General features: G+C 40.1%; 1 long non-coding RNA gene across 1 annotated transcript; it reads right to left on the reverse strand.

Annotated features, from left to right (window-relative positions):
- Positions 1–869: 869 nt before the first annotated feature.
- Positions 870–17,022, reverse strand: LOC122462370. The gene is made up of 3 exons (XR_006284878.1): positions 16,818–17,022; positions 6,582–6,585; positions 870–881 (listed from the first exon to the last, which is right to left on the reverse strand). It is a non-coding gene; the product is annotated as an uncharacterized LOC122462370 (long non-coding RNA).
- Positions 17,023–19,322: the final 2,300 nt, after the last annotated feature.

Genomic DNA, 19,322 nt, shown 5'->3' on the forward strand with positions numbered 1-19,322 from the left:
TGGGATATTTGTGACAAAGAGTGAAATGTTATTAGAATCATAGAATCACAGAGCCGTGGGATTAAGAGGGACCGGAAGGGTTATTTAGTCGAACCCCTGCCAAGATGCAGGGTTTGTTGTGACTAAACCATCCAAAAGAGATGGCTATCCAGCCTTTTTTTGAAAACCTCCAGTGAAAGAGATTCTACGACTTCCCTCGGCCTCTGTTTCATTGTCCTACTTTTCTGACAGTTAGGAAATTTTTCCTGAGATTTAATCTAAATCTGCTACATTGTAGTTTGAACCCATTGCCTCTTGTCCGGCCATCTGTGGTAAGAGAGAACATTTTTCTCCCTTTTTTTATGGCAGCCTTTCCAGTATTTGAAAACCGCTATCATTTCCCCTCTTGAGCTCCTCTTTTTCACATTAAACATACCTAGCTTCTTCAGCCTTTGCCCCTATGGCTTGCATTCCATCCTTTTGCTCATCTTTGTCACTTGCCTCTGGATCCTTTCCAGTTACTCTACATCCTTTCTATATAGCAGTGACCAAAATTGGACATAGTATTGAAGCTGAGGCCTAACCAGTGCCAAGTAGAGCGGTATTATCACCCCTTCCGTTAATGTACCCCAGAATTGTATTTGCTTTTTTGTTGCAACAGCATCGCACTGTTGACTCATGTTGAGGTTTGATCCACCACAAGCTCCTTCTCAGCAGTGCTGCTGCCAAGCCAGTTATGCTCCATTCTGTATTTGTGCATTTGGTTTTTCTTTCCTGAATGTAGCACCTTACATTTGTCTTTGTTGAATTTCATTTTGTTGTCTACAGCCCAGTTCTCCAATTTTTCAAGATTCCTCTGAATTTGAGCTCTGTCCTCCAAAATGTTTGCAATCCCCCCTTAGCTTTGTGTCATATGCAAATCTGATCAGTATGCTCTCTATTCCAACATCCAGGTCATTAATAAAGATGTTAAATAACACTGGACCCAGAACACATCCCTGTGGAACCAGACTTAGAATCATAGAATATCAGGGTTGGAAGGCACTTCAGGAGGTTATCTAGTCCAACCCCCTGCTGAAAGCAGGACCAATCCCCAATTTTTGCCCCATCCCTAAATGGCCCCCTCAAGGATTGAACTCACAACCCTGGGTTTAGCAGGCCAATGCTCAAACCACTGAGCTATCCCTCCCCCCCTTGAGACCTCCTTCCAGTGTGACATCATTCCATTAATAGTTACTCTTTGTTTTCAGTTGTTTAACAAATTATATATCCACTGAATGGCGGTTCTACCGAGCCTGCATTTCTCCAGCTTACTGATGAGAATGGCATATGTATATTATGTCCACTGCATTCCCCCATTCAACAAACCACTTACCTTTTCAAAGAAGGAAATCAAGCTGGTTTGGGCATGATTTGTTCTTAGTAAATCCATTCTGGCTGCTAGTGATCACCCCTTTGTCCTTCAGGTATTTTCAGATTGAATGTTTTATACATTGCCCCAGTAGCTTCTCAGGTATTGAGGTCAGGCTGACTGGTCTATAGTTCCCCAGCTCCTCCTTTCCCCATATTATTTAGCCATGTTTTTCAGTCATAGGCAAGGACACCATTTTGCTAGGTGCAGTACAAACAGAACCAAAAGACAGTCCCTGCCCTAATCCTTCCTACCCATATTTTCCCATTGAGTTCAGCCGATCAATACCTCCACCATGAAGAGTTATGAAATGAGGCCTAAATGAAATGGTGATACTGACATCTTACTGACAGAAGTAGTATTGCCAACCCCAAGCATTAAAAAATAATGAGTCAGGTCCCCAAGAAATTATAAAATTTGTTCAAAATCCTTGAGATTTTTAAAAAATAATAATTAGGTGGTAGGGGTCTTTTCCTTTGCCTTCTGGTTTCTGAGCCTTTGAGGTTCATGTTATCCAGCTTTGTGCCACAACTCTGAGGGCTAGGAACTTACTTTTATTTAAAAAAATCTGAGCTTCTCCAATAATTAAATGACTCCTGGAGCTGTGGCTTTTAGGAAAAACACATAATATGGCAAGACCACGATAAAATCTTGAGAGCTGGTGACACTGCAGGGATGATGGTGTCTTCTCCCTGGGACTACTCACGTGCTTCAAGTTAAAGAGGTGATTACTTATCTTGCTGATACTTATCAGGTATGAGGACCATTTTCACACATTTATAAAGAATCCTAAATCTTAAAATTAAATATACCAGGATCTAGGAAAAGGACTTATATTTTATTCATTCCATTAATCACCTATTATTCAATTTAGCTTAACAAGACAAACAAACTACAAGGTGTGTCCTGATAGCTTTTTATACTCTGGAAAAAAAATAGATAATGTATGAAAAGTGTCTAAAATTGAGCAGCTTGTGGTTATGTTGCTATAGTTACAGGAAGTTCAAAGTCTTTTGCCAGTAAAGGAAATGAACAGTTTCAAACAGTTTTGTATTGTGTGCATCTAGTTATTGCTGACACTTTCAGGAAGTAGGTTTTGATCTCCTTTGTGTAGAAGAAATTCAGGGGACAAATGAATTATGAATTACAATTCCTTGCACTTTTTGTCTGAGGATCTCAAAGTATTTTTCAAATGAGAATGGGAGATATTATAAATACTATTAATAGAGTTGTTAGAAAAATTTGTTTTTCCCTTTCCCCTCATTGAAAATTTTGATTTTCATCAAACAACCCCAAATCTGAAAATTTTTAACTGAAACCTGAAAACTTTTGGTTTTCAGCCAAAAAATTTTGTTTTCCAATGAAAACTCAAAATTTTCCATTGAAAGCAGATGAATTTTGTCAGAAAAGAAAATAAATTGTTTACCTGAAAACCCAGTTTTCCATAAGAAACAGTTTTGAGGGAAAGTGTTCAGCTAATAATTGTCCCCTCTTTAGAAGCTGGATAAACTGAGGTGCTGGAAGTATAAGTGACATGCAAAAGTCGACATACAGTAGTCAGTGTTGGAGCTGGGAGCAAATGTCAGAAGTCCTGATTTCCAGTCCCAGCTGGGACCACCAAAGGCTAAAAGAGACCAGGAGCTATACCAGTTTACACAACCTGAGAATCTGGCCGTGCACCTTAATGTCCCTGTGTATAAACATCCTGATGGCTATTTTTGCACCACTTTCCCCGAATGAAAGAAAGGCCTTTGTACCAAAATGATAAGGGTACAGAAATTTAAAAACACTAAACCATAATAGATAATATCCCTAATACTCTCAGCTCTACTTCAGTGAATTCTCATTGTTTGTATGGTGGAAAAATGACCAGAAAAATTATATTTCTACCCCCGAGAGCAGATATGGGGCTGTCCACAATCTCCACACCCCAGGGACATTTTGGGAGGTGAATGTTCATCAAAATGGTACCACCCTTCCCAGATGTTCCTAGTACATACAGGGGTCACGGGCGGAACCATCCTTTAGGATAATAATGCATTCTGCCTGATGTGTCTAGTCTCCTCTGCAGCTGGTACAGAGGAAAGCTCTTCCCATTCTTCTCCACCAGCTTTTGGAGTGATGTGGAGGAAGCCACGCCCTTGAACACAGGGACTGAAATTGTGACTGGCCCTTGCACTAGGCTTAAGGACCAGTGCCAATCCCCAATATGTAAAGTACTGTAGTCTCCCCTAGAGAGGTTAGCCTCTCAGGCCCAGATCCTCAGATGGATATAAGCATGTAGGTCTCATTGGCATCAATGAGTTAGGTGCCTAAATCCCTTTCAGGATCTCAGCCTCAGAAACCAATCCAAAGTAACTGGCTGCTGGGCATTGTGAAGAAACTCACAGTGGAGCCACATGAATTTTAGGTGGTTTGAGCTGGGAAAAGCATCCCAGCATTCGTAAGTGCCCTTTCAAATAGCTTGCCCTTGCTGCCTGTGTTTCCTTTGGCTACTTCCATGAATACACAAGCCCCTTTAATTTATGCATCACAAATATAAAATGGTGGAGTGGCTTTACCATTGGGAGAACTAGGAGGCCATTTACAGGACTGCATTGTAGGTACATAGCAACTGCCGTAGCTGATCAGATCAGCAGTCCAACTAACACAGCAATCTGCCACCAACAGCACCCCAGCCCATACTAGATGCTTCTGAGGAGGTGCAATAAACCCAGCAGTACATTAAGGGATAATCCCCATCGTTAGAGATTGGCTTGTGCCATGAAACAAGTGAGTTTATATCCCTTCCAAAATGCATGTGCTAGTACATGAGGACTTGACAATAGCCTTTCCGGAGGGAGTTTGATGTTGTCACAAAAAATGTTTTCCCATCTGAACGCTCATTTAATTTCTTCTCTTTTTTCCCTAAAGTCTGAAGAAAAATCAGTTTTGCTGAAGCAGAAATATATAGGACCAGATCTTGCTGCTGTTGAAAATAGGTGGGAGTTTTGCCATTTATATCTCTTTTTTTTTGTTGTGGTTGTTGGTTAAAACTAACTTTTCCCTTTAACATATCGTTAAATAAATAAATATATAAATAAATAAAAGCACCACAATAATAATTTTGAAATAAAAAGTGTGCATGTGTCACCCGTAGAAATGTTCTGGCGGGGCTATAATTTCTTCGTGGCGGTTCCCTTGTTCTACGAACCCTGTTATTTATAAGTGAATTAAACAACATCATCAGATGACTTAACTGACTCTGGAAATTGCAGCGTGAAAAAAATGTGGAAGTGAAGTGCCAGCCTACCAATTTAAATACAGCTCTAACAATGGCCAAGGCAATCAACGAACAAAAAAGTCCACACTTCTACTCCAAACTATCAATTAGGGAAAAGCCACTCGTTCATTAACATGAACAAATTAGGCCAGAAATCTCGATTTGAGCTCTCTGGGGGCTTTTCAGGGCTGGTGAAAGTTACTAGATTGATGGGACAAGAAACTGAAGTCGTCTATTAATTTTGGCTAACTTTCACCTCCTCTGCTGAGAGCCAGCATGTGGCCTATGAACCTCTTAAACACTTAAAATAAGACTTAAGTGGGACTTAATCAGTGCATAGATATTGTGCTCGGTGCTTTGAAAAGGGTGATATTTCACCCCAAAAGCAGATGCTAACAGTGCAAACTTACTGGGAGTGGCTAAGTCATTATGCAAGGTAACCTATTTCCCCTTGTTTTACCCTAACCCCCCCACCCCTCCTCAGATGTTCTCGTTAAACCCTGGACTTGTGCTGGAAATGGCCCACCTTGATTATCATACACATTATAAGGAGAGTGGTCACTTTAGATAAGCTATTACCAACAGGAGAGTGGGTTTGTGTGTGTGTGTTGGGGGGCGGGGGGGGGTGAGAAAACCTGGATTTGTGCTGGAAATGGCCCAACTTGATTATCATACACATTGTAAGCAGAGTGATCACTTTAGATAAGCTATTGCCAGCAGGAGAGTGGGGTGGGGGGAGGTATTTTTTCATGCTTTGTGTGTATAAAAGATCTTCTACACTTTCCACAGCATGCATCCGATGAAGTGAGCTGTAGCTCACGAAAGCTTATGCTCAAATAAATTGGTTAGTCTCTAAGGTGCCACAAGTACTCCTTTTCTTTTTGTCTCGTCAATGTATATCACCTTTGTTCTGGGGGAGCCACAATTCCCATCTGTTACACTAGTGTAAAAACAGAGCAGCTACACTGGCTGCAAAGGAGTTATGCTGGTACAACAGAGATCAGTATCTTCCTTGTCTAAGGTACTTATATGACCACCACTTCCATAGTATCTGAAGACCTCACAATCTTTAATTTATTTATGCCCACCAATCCCTGTAAGGTAGGTGTAAGCAGGATCTGAATGAACTCTCCCCTGCCAGCTAGTTGGGGAGGGAGAGAGACTTCAGGAGCAAACTGTATTTACATGAACACACCTGCTCTGTATAGGTATCTAGCAGACAAGAGCTGTGTAGCACCAAGTGATCAGCTTTGACTGGTGTTGGGTTACAAATCACTTTATTACTGAAAGCAGGGGTAGTGAAATGTTGTTATCAATGTTGTTGTCTTTATTGTCTGAGTAAAGGGGAGCAGAACTGTCCCAAATGAGGGGGACACACTCAGCTGAAAGGACCTCCTTAAGCCAGGGTCTTGAATGCCAGATCCCTGTGAACATAAGAATGGTCAGATCCAGGGTCCATCTAGCCCAATATCTTCCAACAGTAGCCAATGCCAGGTGCCCCAGAGGGAATGAACAGAACAGGTAATCATCAAGTGATCCATCCCCTGTGGCTCATTCCCAGCTTCTGGCAAACAGAGGCTAGGGACACCATTCCTGCCCATCCTGGATAACAGCCATTGATGGACCTAGCCTCCATGAATTTATCTAGTTCTTTTTTGAACCTTTTTATGGTCTTTGACTTCACAATATCCTCTGGCAAGGAGTTCCACAGGTTGACTGTGTGTTGTGTGAAGAAATACTCCCTTTTGTTTGTTTTAAACCTGCTGCCTATTAATTTCATTTGGTGACTCCTATTTCATGTGTTATGAGAAGTAGTAAACAACACTTCCTTATCTACTTTCTCTATACTAGTCATGATTTTATAGACCTCCATCCTATCTCCCCTTAGCCATCTCTTTTCCAAGCTGAAAAGTCCCAGTCTTATTAAACTCTCCTCATATGGAAGCCGGTCCATACCCCTAATAATTTTTGTTGCCCTTTTCTGAACCTGTTGATATTGCAAGCTTGCAGGATGGGATTTTCGGAAGCACTTAGTGCTTGTGTTGGCCTAACCATTGACATCAGCAGGAATTTTATTCACTGAGTCCATGGGAGCAGAGGTAGGCCAAGAGGAATGCTTTAGAAAATCCCACCCTGAGGTGATTAATGGCCCCAACTTGCATTCCTTATGCCTCTAAAACCTCCACTGCACAAAGAATGCAGAACTAGGACAAGCATATCTGAAGTTAGTTTGGTACTTTATACATTATAGAGGGCATATATACATTTAAATCAGTATTCTTGTTACAAATACCAGTTAGTGAGAACTGTGATGAGGTTTTTGGTCATATGAGCAGCTGTTCAAGAAGAACATGAGTTTCGTCTCACATGAGTTTCTAAATATTTTTCAGATACCAATGATGTGCAGTCACTACAAACTAGCAATGGCCAGGTTGAGGGGACGTTGGCTATAAAACTGTGTAGGACCAGATTCACCAATATGTCCTTTGTGATGGAAAGCAACCAAGAACCCTGTCTGACTGGCCAGTTAAGCTGGAGTAATCCTTACTCCCTCTGGATCTCTGGAAGATTGCATTTACCAAACGTTGTTTGTGACACAGTAATTGGTAGCAACCCCCAGGTGCGCCATGACTTAGGGGCAAACACAGATCTTGACTCGATAGGTTTTAATACCTGACCGGTGCACTTCAACAGACATCTCAAACGAAAAGATGATTTACTCGGTGATAGAATGCATTGGGGAAAGAAGAAAGCAAAAAAATGCCACATCTCCCTTGCATTTTAAGGAGTTATATTGCCAAATAAATAAATAAATGCCAAAAATAAAACAACAAAAAATCAAAGTCCCACCAAAATGGAATTTGTGAACAGCCAAAGAAACACCCTGAAAAGTTGGGTGTATGAGAGAAAAACAGCAGATGGCATCCTCAGGTGGTGGAAAGATGGAAATGCTAATTTAGAAATTCCAAGAGTTCATGGCTGTGGAAAAGCATGACTGTTGAAATTCAGCAACAGACAGTCTAAATGTCTGTTCGCAGCTTTAGGGAGCACAGCTGCTTGGTGGCTCCTGTCCTAGTTGTCTCAGTTGAAATCTAAAAATCCTAAAACCTTTTAGATAATCTAAACAAAAGGCACACACTTGCAATTGAGAATAATGGAGACGTGCCACACTCTAGAAATAATCCTCCAACATTCTGTAAGTAGTAGCTATGAATTACTGAGTCTTATGTTTGTCCATACACAAAGGGTGAACAAATACCGTTAGTAAGATTAGATTAAAGTAAAATACTGAGTCTTATGTTTTTCCATACACAAAGGGTGAACAAATACCGTTAGTAAGATTAGATTAAAGTAAAAAAAAAAACATGACAAAACAAAAGCAAAGTCTCAAGGAACTGTGTGTGTGTCTCCTTTGTGGCAGTCTGCGCTGAAATGCACCCAAAACGGTCGATTGGGTCTACTGACAGCCGCCATTAGACATCTGAAGGTTCAGTAGAAAGTAAAGAAAGACGTAACAGTTACACAGCTACTAGCACCAAACTCTCGTTCTGGCTCTGAAACTGACTCCCTAAGACAAGTCCAGTATTGCGAACTCCAAGTATTCAAAAACTTGAGTCAAGCCCCCAAAATCATATGGTTGGATTTAAAATCATGAGGTTTTAAAAATAATCCATCTGAAGTTGGTTTTTTTTTTGCCTTTTGACGTTTGAACCTTTAGGACTCACGTTTTCGAGCTTCCCTCTGCAACTGTGAGGGCTAGAAAATTAATCTTTTTTTCGTTAATTAAAGCTGAAATTCTGATGCAATCACATGACTTCAGGGTCTAGGGCTTCAAGTAAAACACCAAATAATGTGAGACCAATGATAAAAGTACAAGAGTTAGCAACACTGCAAGCTGGTCAGCAACTGTTCACTGCTCTGTTTCCTATCTGTGAAAGGTAGATAATACTTCCGCCCCCCGATATTTTTACTATTGTGACTACTTTGTTATTATTTCAAATCAAAAACAAAATAAAACATCTTTCAATGCAATTTCTTGTACCACTAGAATTTAGGAATGCAAAAAACTGGAAAGAAATTTGTGCCAAATATTGAAGAAGCACAATAACTTTCGAGTGTTTCTCAGGAAAAAAAATAAATATGCAAAGTAAAACCACAAAAGATACCGTTGCCTGATTTTGTTAATTTTTAACCAATCATAATATTTACAGGAGTGCTGTGAGGATTAATTAATTAATGTTGGTACTAGTGCTTTGAAGATGCACATTTTATATACACTGGTCATGCTTAAAAAGTTGCAGTTTTGCCTTTGATAACTAGATCACTTTCCCTGAGTAGAGGTGAACTTCACCCCATGTGCAGAGGGTCCTCAAAACAGGTCTTAAGTGGAATTCAAGCAGTGCACTGACCCTGTGAATTTTGTCACAGAGAGGGTGTGCCATAGATATTCATATTCTCTGGTATTCCCCATTTCTGAGGTAATATTCAAGGAAGTTAAGAGACCATCTGGTGCTTACTGCAAATACTAAGATAAAGTTATAAGAACATAAGAATGGCCATATTGGATCTGACCAATAGTCTATCTAGCATAGTATCTTCTCCTCTGACAGTGGCCAATGCAAGGTGCTTCAGAAGGAATGAACAGAACAGGGAATTGTCAAGGGATCCATCCCCTGTTGTCTGCTCACGCTTTCTGGGAATCAGAGGCTAGGGACACTCAGAGCATAAGTTGCATGCATCCCTGCCCATCCTGGCTAAAAGCCATTGATGGACCTATCCTCCATGAACTTATCTAATTCTATTTTGAACCCTGTTATAGTTTTGGCCTTCACAACATCCCCTGGCAATTAGTTCTACAGGTTGACTGCATTGTGTGATAAAGTACTTCCTTCTATTTGTTTTAAACATGCTGCCTATTAATTTCATTAGGTGACCCCCTGGTTCTTGTGTTATGAGAAGGAGTAAATAACACTTCCTTAATTACTTTCTCCACACCAGTCATGATTTTATAGACTTTTATTATATCCCCTCTTAGTCATCTTTTTTCCAAGCTGAAAGTCCCGGTCTTTTTAAATCTCTCCTCATAGGGAAGCTGTTCCATACCCTTAATCATTGTTCTTGCTCTTCTCTGTATTTTTTCCATTTCTAATATATCTTTTTTGAGATGGGGTGCCCGGTAATACATGTGGTATTCAATGTGTCAGTATAACTTGGAGTGGCATTATGATATTTTCTGTCTTATTATCTATCCCTTTCCTAATGGTTCTGAATATAGTTCGCTTTTCTAACTATCATTGCACATTGCGTGGATATTTTAAAGAGAACTATCCACAATGACTCCAAGATCTCTTTCATGAGTGGTAACAGCTAATTTAGACCTCTTCATTTTGTATGCATAGTTGGGATTATGTTTTCCAAATATGCATCGCTTTGCATTTATCAGCATTGAATTTCATCTACCATTTTGTTGCCCAATCACCCAACTAAGTTATGCATCTAAGATATTTTTAAAGCAACCACTGCTGTAGTGTTTTACTTACATTGTAAGTTTTTTGGGGGAAGAGACCATCTTTTTGTTCTGTGTTTGTACAATGCCTAGGACAATGGGGTCCCAGGCCATAACTTGACTCCTTGACATTGCTACAATACAAATAATAAAAACAGTAACTTAAAGTCTCATGACAGGCACATCAGTTAGCACCCATCAGTATGAACAGACCAGTTATACTCCCCCTCACAGTTTGGGGAACAACTGAAACATCTCTCTCCCCCACTCCGCCATTTCCCTGGCTAGGCCTTTGTAAACTCCCATCGGACATGCTGGGCGTGCAGACCCCACGCTGACTTAAGGCAACTGACAAGTTTTTTAAGTTCAACAAGGGTAAATGCTAAGTATTCCTGCTGTTCTGAGGTGCTCTTTAAGACTGGAAGGGATTATGTTTCTGAATAATCAAATAAAATTAATGCTCAACTATATGAACATTTTAACCATCATATCATGAGCTAAATATTGTCCTTTTTAATTACCTGAAGGAGTTGCTAACTTCTCCCCTACGAGGACCCCCTTTTCCATACCAGAAATGTCCTTGCCCCCCTTACACATCTCACTGGGATCCCTTTTCTATTTCTCAATATGGGAAGGGCAAGATGGCTGTGACTATGACCCCTGTTTGTGATTCCCTGGTTGAGAATGCCTGACGTAAAACCAGGTGGCAGCACTGTGCTTATTTTTACTTTAATTTTCTATTAGAAATGTTTATTTTACGTTATATTTTCTGTCTATACTCATTTTATTTTATATGTTTATAAAATATTAAATAAAATCCAAAATATATAAATCAAATATAACAAATACAACACCATGCATAAAATATAAACACAACAGCATAAGATACAATAAAACAAAAATTGTAAAAGGTTAAAGTCAAAATCAAACAGTTCTATTTTATCAATACAAAATGTTTTGAGGAACACGATTTTTCTTTTGATGTTTCCATCAAAACAGCTTTTTATTGGAAAATAGCTGTTTAAACAAAATGGAAATTTTGGAACTAAATAGGTTTTTATTTAAAAAATCATTTTTTTGATGAAAGCCCCAAATTTTTTGATGAAAAATGTTAACGGGCTACATTTTTCCTCAGGAAAAAATGATTTCCCAACCAGTACCAGTCATCTCCTCCACTTCTCTACTCTCCCATCTGCTATAATCTCTTGCCTATTTTGTTGCAATTTCTAACTCATTTAGGGTTCTAGTCTGCTGAGCAATCTGTCCCTTATCGAGTATTCAGGTATGTGCTTAACAGGTAGTCTAGAGGGGGGACTTGAACCAGGGGTCTCCCATATTCCAGGTGAGTACCCTAACCAATGGGCAAAGTTATAAGGGAGGTCTCCCCTTCCCACCAGCTTCTTGCAAAAACATTATAGGTGCCTAATGCCAAGAGAGATCTTGCATCTGAGAATGCCAAGCAGAGGGAGGCACCTCCTCCAGCCTGAACGTAGATGCTAACCTTCCAGAGGGGGATGGGGCTTAGCTCACACCCCTCGCCTTGGCATCTCCTGTTGGCTATATTAGGGAAGGATCCGCCTAGCATGTTTGTTTTTGTAAATCCCATTCTGAGGCACCTATCTCTCCCCATTTATTGCACAGGGAGCTGAGGCACCTAACATAGACTTTGTGAATACCAGTGATACCCTGGCTCAGCATCACCACCCCTAAGTTCCTCTATAAATCTAGCCCTTTGATTTCTACTGCATTGTCTACCTTTTCCAAACCCAAGGTTAGGTAGATCTGACTTCTGTTGGTTTCTTTGGCTTTGGTACCTCAATTGCCAGCCACCTCAAGTCTCGACGCCACTATAATACCTCTGACTAATAGTAAGCAGCTTCTCTTCTCACCTTGTCCGGTGATCACAGTTACAGTCGTTGCACTCCCTGAACCTGAGGGATGGGGGAGTTTAACAGTGCCATCCATACTGGACACATAGAAAGGGTCAGGGCTGTGACCATAGCTTTTCATGGCTTTTCTCACCAAATGAGAGGCTGAAACCAGTGAAGCCAAAAAGAGGTGTAGGAGCTGCCTCTGAGCACTCTACCCTTGTGCCAATGGAAGCATCCAGTCATCTTGTTCCCCTAATAGGCAGAATGTCTCTGGGCACTGGTGCATTTGCCCCTAACTCATAAGGCCATACCTTATGACCTTACTGTATGGCCATACAAACCCTGGCCAAAGCTCCACCTTCAGCAGTAGGTTGATTGACACAAAAAGTCCTTCCATTTCCATAAAACTCATGTTGCTTATAATCCCAATTGGTCTTTTGATTATTTTTCTCCTAACTTAAAGGACGAGGCTTGTCAAACTGCCAGTGAGTGCCATTGTTTCTAGTGTGTCAGAAAGCTCTCCAGGCTGTAGGGTACAGTGACAGTTACCATATCCCTTCCTTGCAGACATGACTGATAATGTTTCCCAACATTTATTGGTCCTAGAGTGATGAGAAAAATCAGACCAGACTATTGATATCGACAAAAAGCATGAGACTTTAACGATGTCTCTATGCTTTGTGATAATTTAAGCAGAGAACACAGCAGAGTGACAGATTATCTTCTAAGAGTTCACAGATAGAGTCTGTCGCCCTAACTCCCTTGAAAGAGTAAATGTGGGGAGAGTAGCTAATGAACACAAGTTCTAGAATCTATTGTAGCCATGTTATCCAGCAAGCATGCTGAAAACTAATAACATCTCTGTTATCCTTTACTGACCAATAACTTACAATTGTTGAGCACAGCTACTAGACCGATTACTAACCTTGCCCTGGTATTCACAGATCAGAGAAGATCTTCCCAGCTGATGGAGTATGTCATCTTTAATCTTCGTTTCTATTTCTGACATAGATTTCATCATTTCCTTCTGAGGATCAGTCCTACTCCCATTGAACTCAATGGGAATTTAATCATTGGCTTCAGTAGAAGATGACTTGGGATCCTGCATTGCAGCATACATGAGTTGAGCTGTGCAAATAATGGATTTTTGTTTCACTGGCAATTCAAAATAATAATCATACAAATCATTTAAGGTTGAACTGAAAATGAAATTCTTCAAAAGTTTTAGTGAATTGAAAAGTTGAAAAAAATTGTTTGGAGTTACACAAAACACTTTGTTTGACCTAACCTGAAACATTTGCTTTTGGTTTTGAGCACTTACTGTTTTTTCTTAAATAATTTGAACAAAATTTCTAAATGAAATCTCATTCCAAACCAAAACCAACCAAACAAAACCCCCAAAGTTTCATTCTAAAAATGCTGAAATGGAACATTTTGACTTTTGATAGAGTTTTTGTTTGTTTGTTTTTTCAACGTGAACAATTTGGTGAAACCGACATGAATTTGTCAAACATTTTGTTGTTACCAAATCTGCATTTTTCATAAAAAAAAAGGTTCAGTCAGAATTTTTCACCCAGTTCAATATGTGACATCAAAACACAGGTCATGTCTCCATATTCAAGACCTGATTCACATTCACGCTAAGGTGCTGGCAGTGTAAAGGGGCCTCACAGTGACTGTAGCTTGTAATTTACTTTAAGACATCTTTATGATGCCAGAGTGCTATAAATTGGCCTTATGTTACTAAGAATTAGGCCCTCAGAGGCCATTTCACAGCTGCAGTGAATGTATGCTGCAAACCGGACTGATTTGCAACAGGAATCTGGTTTGCAGAATATATGCTGTTAAAGGTTGTGTGCACTTTCAGAACGGAACTGGTCTAATGCTGTGTCATGTCAGTTCCAGGCTGCAAAATATGACCAAAATGCAAGAACTCTCTCAAGTCCAGTCTAACATAACAATTTACTTTTTAAAATAGAAGCCTTGCAATGTAACTTTTCATGAATCTTCAAAAATATCATTTCTCCCACTTGCTTTGCCAGCGTTGAGAATATGTTTTTAGTGATCTATCTATAATAGGGTCTTGTTAAAGAGATAATGGAACAGTCTATCTTGAAGCCAGATCCTACCATGCTTAATGATGCTGAATAGTAGCTCATTTCTTAGGTAGCCCCACTGAAGGCATGGCCTTTGGTCTTTAAGGGTGAATGCTTCCAAGGGCCTAAGAGAATTAGGAGCCTAATTCTCTTAGACAATAGGAAATATCACCCTGTAGCTGCCATGCATCAGTAAAATGAAGTGGCCTTCTCTGAAGTGCTAATACTTCAAGGGAGATGCATTTTGTCTGTCTTACCTGCTAACAGAGAAAAGGGTTAATATTGGAAAATTACTTCTAGAAGGCCAGTCTGTTGAGGGTATAAGTAAAAGGTCCCCTTTTTGTCTTCTAGGTTCTAAAGTAAAAAAAAAAAAGTTCTTTCTGTTTGTGTTATTGTCTAGAAGAAAACTTTTCCAAGGAGGTGATATAGCAAGTCTTTCACTGAGGTAAAGCAGGTTGTGAAGTACATAGATGACCTCCTACAATATCACCAGGGGGCAGTTTTTGCTAAGATCATTATATAGTCTCAGTTTAATATTGGATATATCCTCCTTGGGAGACTATATCCTTTCCTTGGAGGGGGAATAGATTTGATGATCTAACTACTCTGATCCTCTGATAACAATAGGAGCTCTTATTGTCCACAATATAATGCGACTCAAAAGAGCATTTGTGGTTCAGCACAGGAAAAAAATAAAAAGGAAAAACACTAGAAAAGAGCATCCAATGGGGCTGGGTCCATTTGCTTGTTAAGTGATGTAATAAAAACATTCTGGGTACAAATAAAATGATTTTTGCTTAATATTTATTTTTGCTTATCTGCTTTTCATTGGACAAAGGGAGCAGTTTGGTAGATTGATTGAAAGGACGCCCTGTTGCATGGTATGTTCTTTTAAATACCTCTTGAGCCTTTGCTTAAATCCCGTTCGGGGTAAACTGCTCACAGCAACAGCTCAGCAGTGAATCAAAACATTCTGGAGCAGCAGCAACTGCTGCAGAGGTAAGGGTGAGACCCACTTTCCATCATAAGCTTGATTTTAGTCACCTCTCCCCTTCTAAAATCCCCGCTGGATGTCTTAGACAAGTCAGTTCACCTCTCTGTGCCTCTGTTGCTCCTCCCAGCATTTCTCAATCTCTATTTAGATTGTAAAATCTTCGTGGCAGGGTCTGTCTTGCCCCGGGTAAGTATAACATCTGACACCATGAGACCCTGATCTCATCTGGGAACTCCAGGTGCTGCCATAATATGTAAGAGTTTACAGCTTCAAATTTGCCATAAGAACATAAGAATGGCCATACTGGGTCAGACCAAAGGTCCATCCAGCCCAGTATCCTGTCTACCGACAGTGGCCAATGCCTGGGGCCCCAGAGGGAGAGAACCTAACAGGTAACGATCAAGTGTTTTGTTCAATAACTTCATCAATGATCTGGAGGATGGCGTGGACTGCACCCTCAGCAAGTTTGCAGATGACACTAAACTGGGAGGAGAGGTAGATACACTGGAGGGTGGGGATAGGATACAGAGGGACCTAGACAAATTAAAGGATTGGGCCAAAAGAAATCTGACGAGGTTCAACAAGGACAAGTGCAGAGTCCTGCACTTAGGATGGAAGAATCCCATTCACCGCTACAGACTAGGGACCGAATGGCAAAGCAGAAGTTCTGTAGAAAAAGACCTAGGGGTTACAGTGGACGAGAAGCTGGATATGAGTCAACAGTGTGCCCTTGTTGCCAAGAAGGCCAATGGCATTTTGGGCTGTATAAGTAGGGGAATTGCCAGCAGATCGAGGGACGTGATCGTTCCCCTCTATTTGACATTGGTGAGGCCTCATCTGGAGTACTGTGTCCAGTTTTGGGCCCCACACTACAAGAAGGATGTGGAAAAATTGGAGAGAGTCCAGCGGAGGGCAACAAAAATAATTAGGGGCCTGGAACACAAGACTTATGAGGAGAGGCTGAGGGAACTGGGATTGTTTAGCCTGCAGAAGAGAAGAATGAGGGGTGATTTGATAGCTGCTTTCAACTACCTGAAAGGGGGTTCCAAAGAGGATGGATCTTGACTGTTCTCAGTGGTAGTAGATGACAGAATGAGGAGTAATGGTCTCAAGTTGCAGTGGGGGAGGTTTAGGTTGGATATTAGGAAACACTATTTCACTAGGAGGGTGGTGAAGCACTGGAATGCATTACCTAGGGAGATGGTGGAATCTCCTTCCTTTGAAGTTTTTAAGGTCAGGCTTGACAAAGCCCTGGCTGGGATGATTTAGTTGGGGATTGGTCCAGCTTTGAGCAGGGGGTTGGACTAGATGACCTCCTGCGGTCCCTTCCAACCCTGATAGTCTATGATTCTATGATTCTAAATGATCTCTCTCCTGCCATCCATCTCCACCCTCTGACAAACAGAGGCTAGGGACACCATTCCTTACCCATCCTGGCTAATATCCATTAATGGACTTAACCTCCATGAATTTATCTAGTTCTCTTTTAAACCCTGTTATAGTCCTAGCCTTCACAACCTCCTCAGGCAAGGAGTTCCACAGGTTGACTGTGCGCTGTGTGAAGAAGAACTTCCTTTTATTTGTTTTAAACCTGCTGCCCATTAATTTCATTTGGTGGCCCCTAGTTCTTATATTATGGGAACAAGTAAATAACTTTTCCTTATTCACTTTCTCCACACCACTCATGATTTTATATACCTCTTTTCCAAGCCAAAAAGTCCTAGCCTCTTTAATCTCTCCTCATATGGGCCCCTTTCCAAACCTCTAATCATTTTAGGTGCTCTTCTCTGAACCTCTTTTAATTCTAGAATATCTTTTTTGAGATGAGAAGACCACATCTGTACGCAGTATTCAAGATGTGGGAATACCAAGGATTTATATAAGGACAATAAGATATGTCCGTCTTATTCTCTATCCCTTTTTTAATGATTTCTAACATCCCATTTGCTTTTTTAACTGCCGCTGCGTGGACATCTTCAGAGAACTATCCACGATGACTCCAAGATCTTTTTCCTGATTAGGTGTAGCTAAATTAGCCCCCCTCATATTGTATGTATAGTTGGGGTTATTTTTTCCAATGTGCATTACTTTACATTTATCCACATTAAATTTCATCTGCCATTTTGTTGCCCAATCACTTAGTTTTGTGAGATCTTTTTGAAGTTCTTAACAGTCTGTTTTGGTCTTAACTATCTTGAGCAGTTTAGTATCATCTGCAAACTTTGCCACCTCACTGTTTACCCCTTTCTCCAAATCATTTATGAATAAGTTGAATAGGATTTGTCCTAGGACTGACCCTTGGGGAACACCACTAGTTACCCCTCTCCATTCTGAAAATTTACCATTTATTCCTACCCTTTCCCCCCTGTCTTTTAACCAGTTCTCAATCCATGAGAGGATCTTCCCTCTTATCCCATGACAACTTACTTTACGTAAGAGCCTCTGGTGAGGGACTTTCTGGAAATCTAAGTACACTATGTCCACTGGATCCCCCTTGTCCACATGTTTGTTGATCCTTTCAAAGAACTCTAATAGATTGGTAAGACATGATTTCCCTTTACAGAAACTATGTTGACTTTTGCCCAACAATTTATGTTCTTCTAGGTGTCTGACAATTTTATTCTTTACTATTGTTTCAACTAATTTGCCCAGTACTGACATTAGACTTACCAGTCTGTAATTGCTGGGATCACCTCTAGAGGCCTTTTTAAATATTGGCGTTACATTAGCTATCTTCCAGTCATTGGGTACAGTAACTGATTTAAAGGACAGGTTACAAACCATAGTTAATAGTTCTGCAATTTCACATTTGAGTTCTTTCAGAACTCTTGGGTGAATGCCATCTGGTCCTGGTGACTTGCTACTGTTAAGTTTATCAATTAATTCCAAAACCTCCTCTAGTGACATTTCAATCTGTGACAATTCCTCAGATTTGTCACCTAAAAAAGATGGCTCAGGTTTGGGAATCTCCCTAACATCCTCAGCCATGAAGACTGAAGCAAAGAATTCATTTAGTTTCTCCACAATGACTTTATCATATTTAAGTGCTCCTTTTGTATCTCGATCGTCCTGGGGCCCCACTTGTTGTTTAGCAGGCTTCCTGCTTCTGATGTATTTAAAAAACATTTTGTTATTACCTTTTGAGTTTTTGGCTAGCTGTTCTTCAAACTCCTTTTTGGCTTTTCTTATTACATTTTTACACTTAATTTGGCAGTATTTATGCTCCTTTCTATTTACCTCACTGGGATTTGACTTCCACTTTTTAAAAGATAAAAAAAAGCCTTTTTATCTCTCACTGCATCTTTTACATGGTTGTTAAGCCACGGTGGCTCTTTTTTAGTTCCTTTACTGTGTTTTTTAATTTGGGGTATACATTTAACATGTGTGACCAATGAACAATTTTGTGACCAAATCTGAGTTCTCAGTTTCGTCATTTTAACAAACTGGAAGGTAGAAAATAAATGATAAAATAATTACAATCCTAATTTGGAAATTCTTCTTATGCTTGTTTGTTTGATCATATTCTAGTTACAAAACAACTGGTCGAGAATGTTTGAAAAGATGTTTATTCCAAAAAACTGATCTACGTAAGGTATGACCTCCATTAATGTAGTATTTTAGCACCTCACAGCTTTTAATGTATTTTTCCTCACAACACCCCTCTGAAGTAGTCAGTGCAATTATCCCCATTTTATAGATGGGGAACTCAGGGAGATTAAGGGGAAATTTTCAGAAGTGCCTTAGGGCCAGATTTTTAAAGGTATTTATGTAGCTAAGCACCTAGTGAGATTTTCAAAAGTTCTTAGGCACCTGTCTCCCATTGAAATTGCAATTAAAGGTCATACTAGGTGCTTATCTGCATTTATAAAAACTGAATACCTTTAAAATATGTCCCTAAATGTCTTAGGAGCCTAAGTCTCATTTTCAAGAGTAATTTAGTAGCCTAAGTCTAATTGAAAAATCAATGGGATTAGGCATTTAGGAGCCTAAGTCACTTCTAAAAATGGGTCTCAGGCTCAAAAATCAAATAAGTGTTTTTGAAAATTTGAAGCTAAATGACTTGCCCAAGGTCACACAGGAAAACTATGGTAGAGCCAGGAATTTAATCCAAGTCTCACAAGACCCAGGCTGGCAGCCTAACCACTGGACCATCCTTCCTCCTTGGAAAGATGTAATGCAAGGGATCTACTTGAGCTGTTGTGT

The sequence above is a fragment of the Chelonia mydas genome, chromosome 1 (genome assembly GCF_015237465.2).
Source record: "Chelonia mydas isolate rCheMyd1 chromosome 1, rCheMyd1.pri.v2, whole genome shotgun sequence".
Classification (NCBI taxonomy): Eukaryota; Metazoa; Chordata; order Testudines; family Cheloniidae; genus Chelonia; species Chelonia mydas.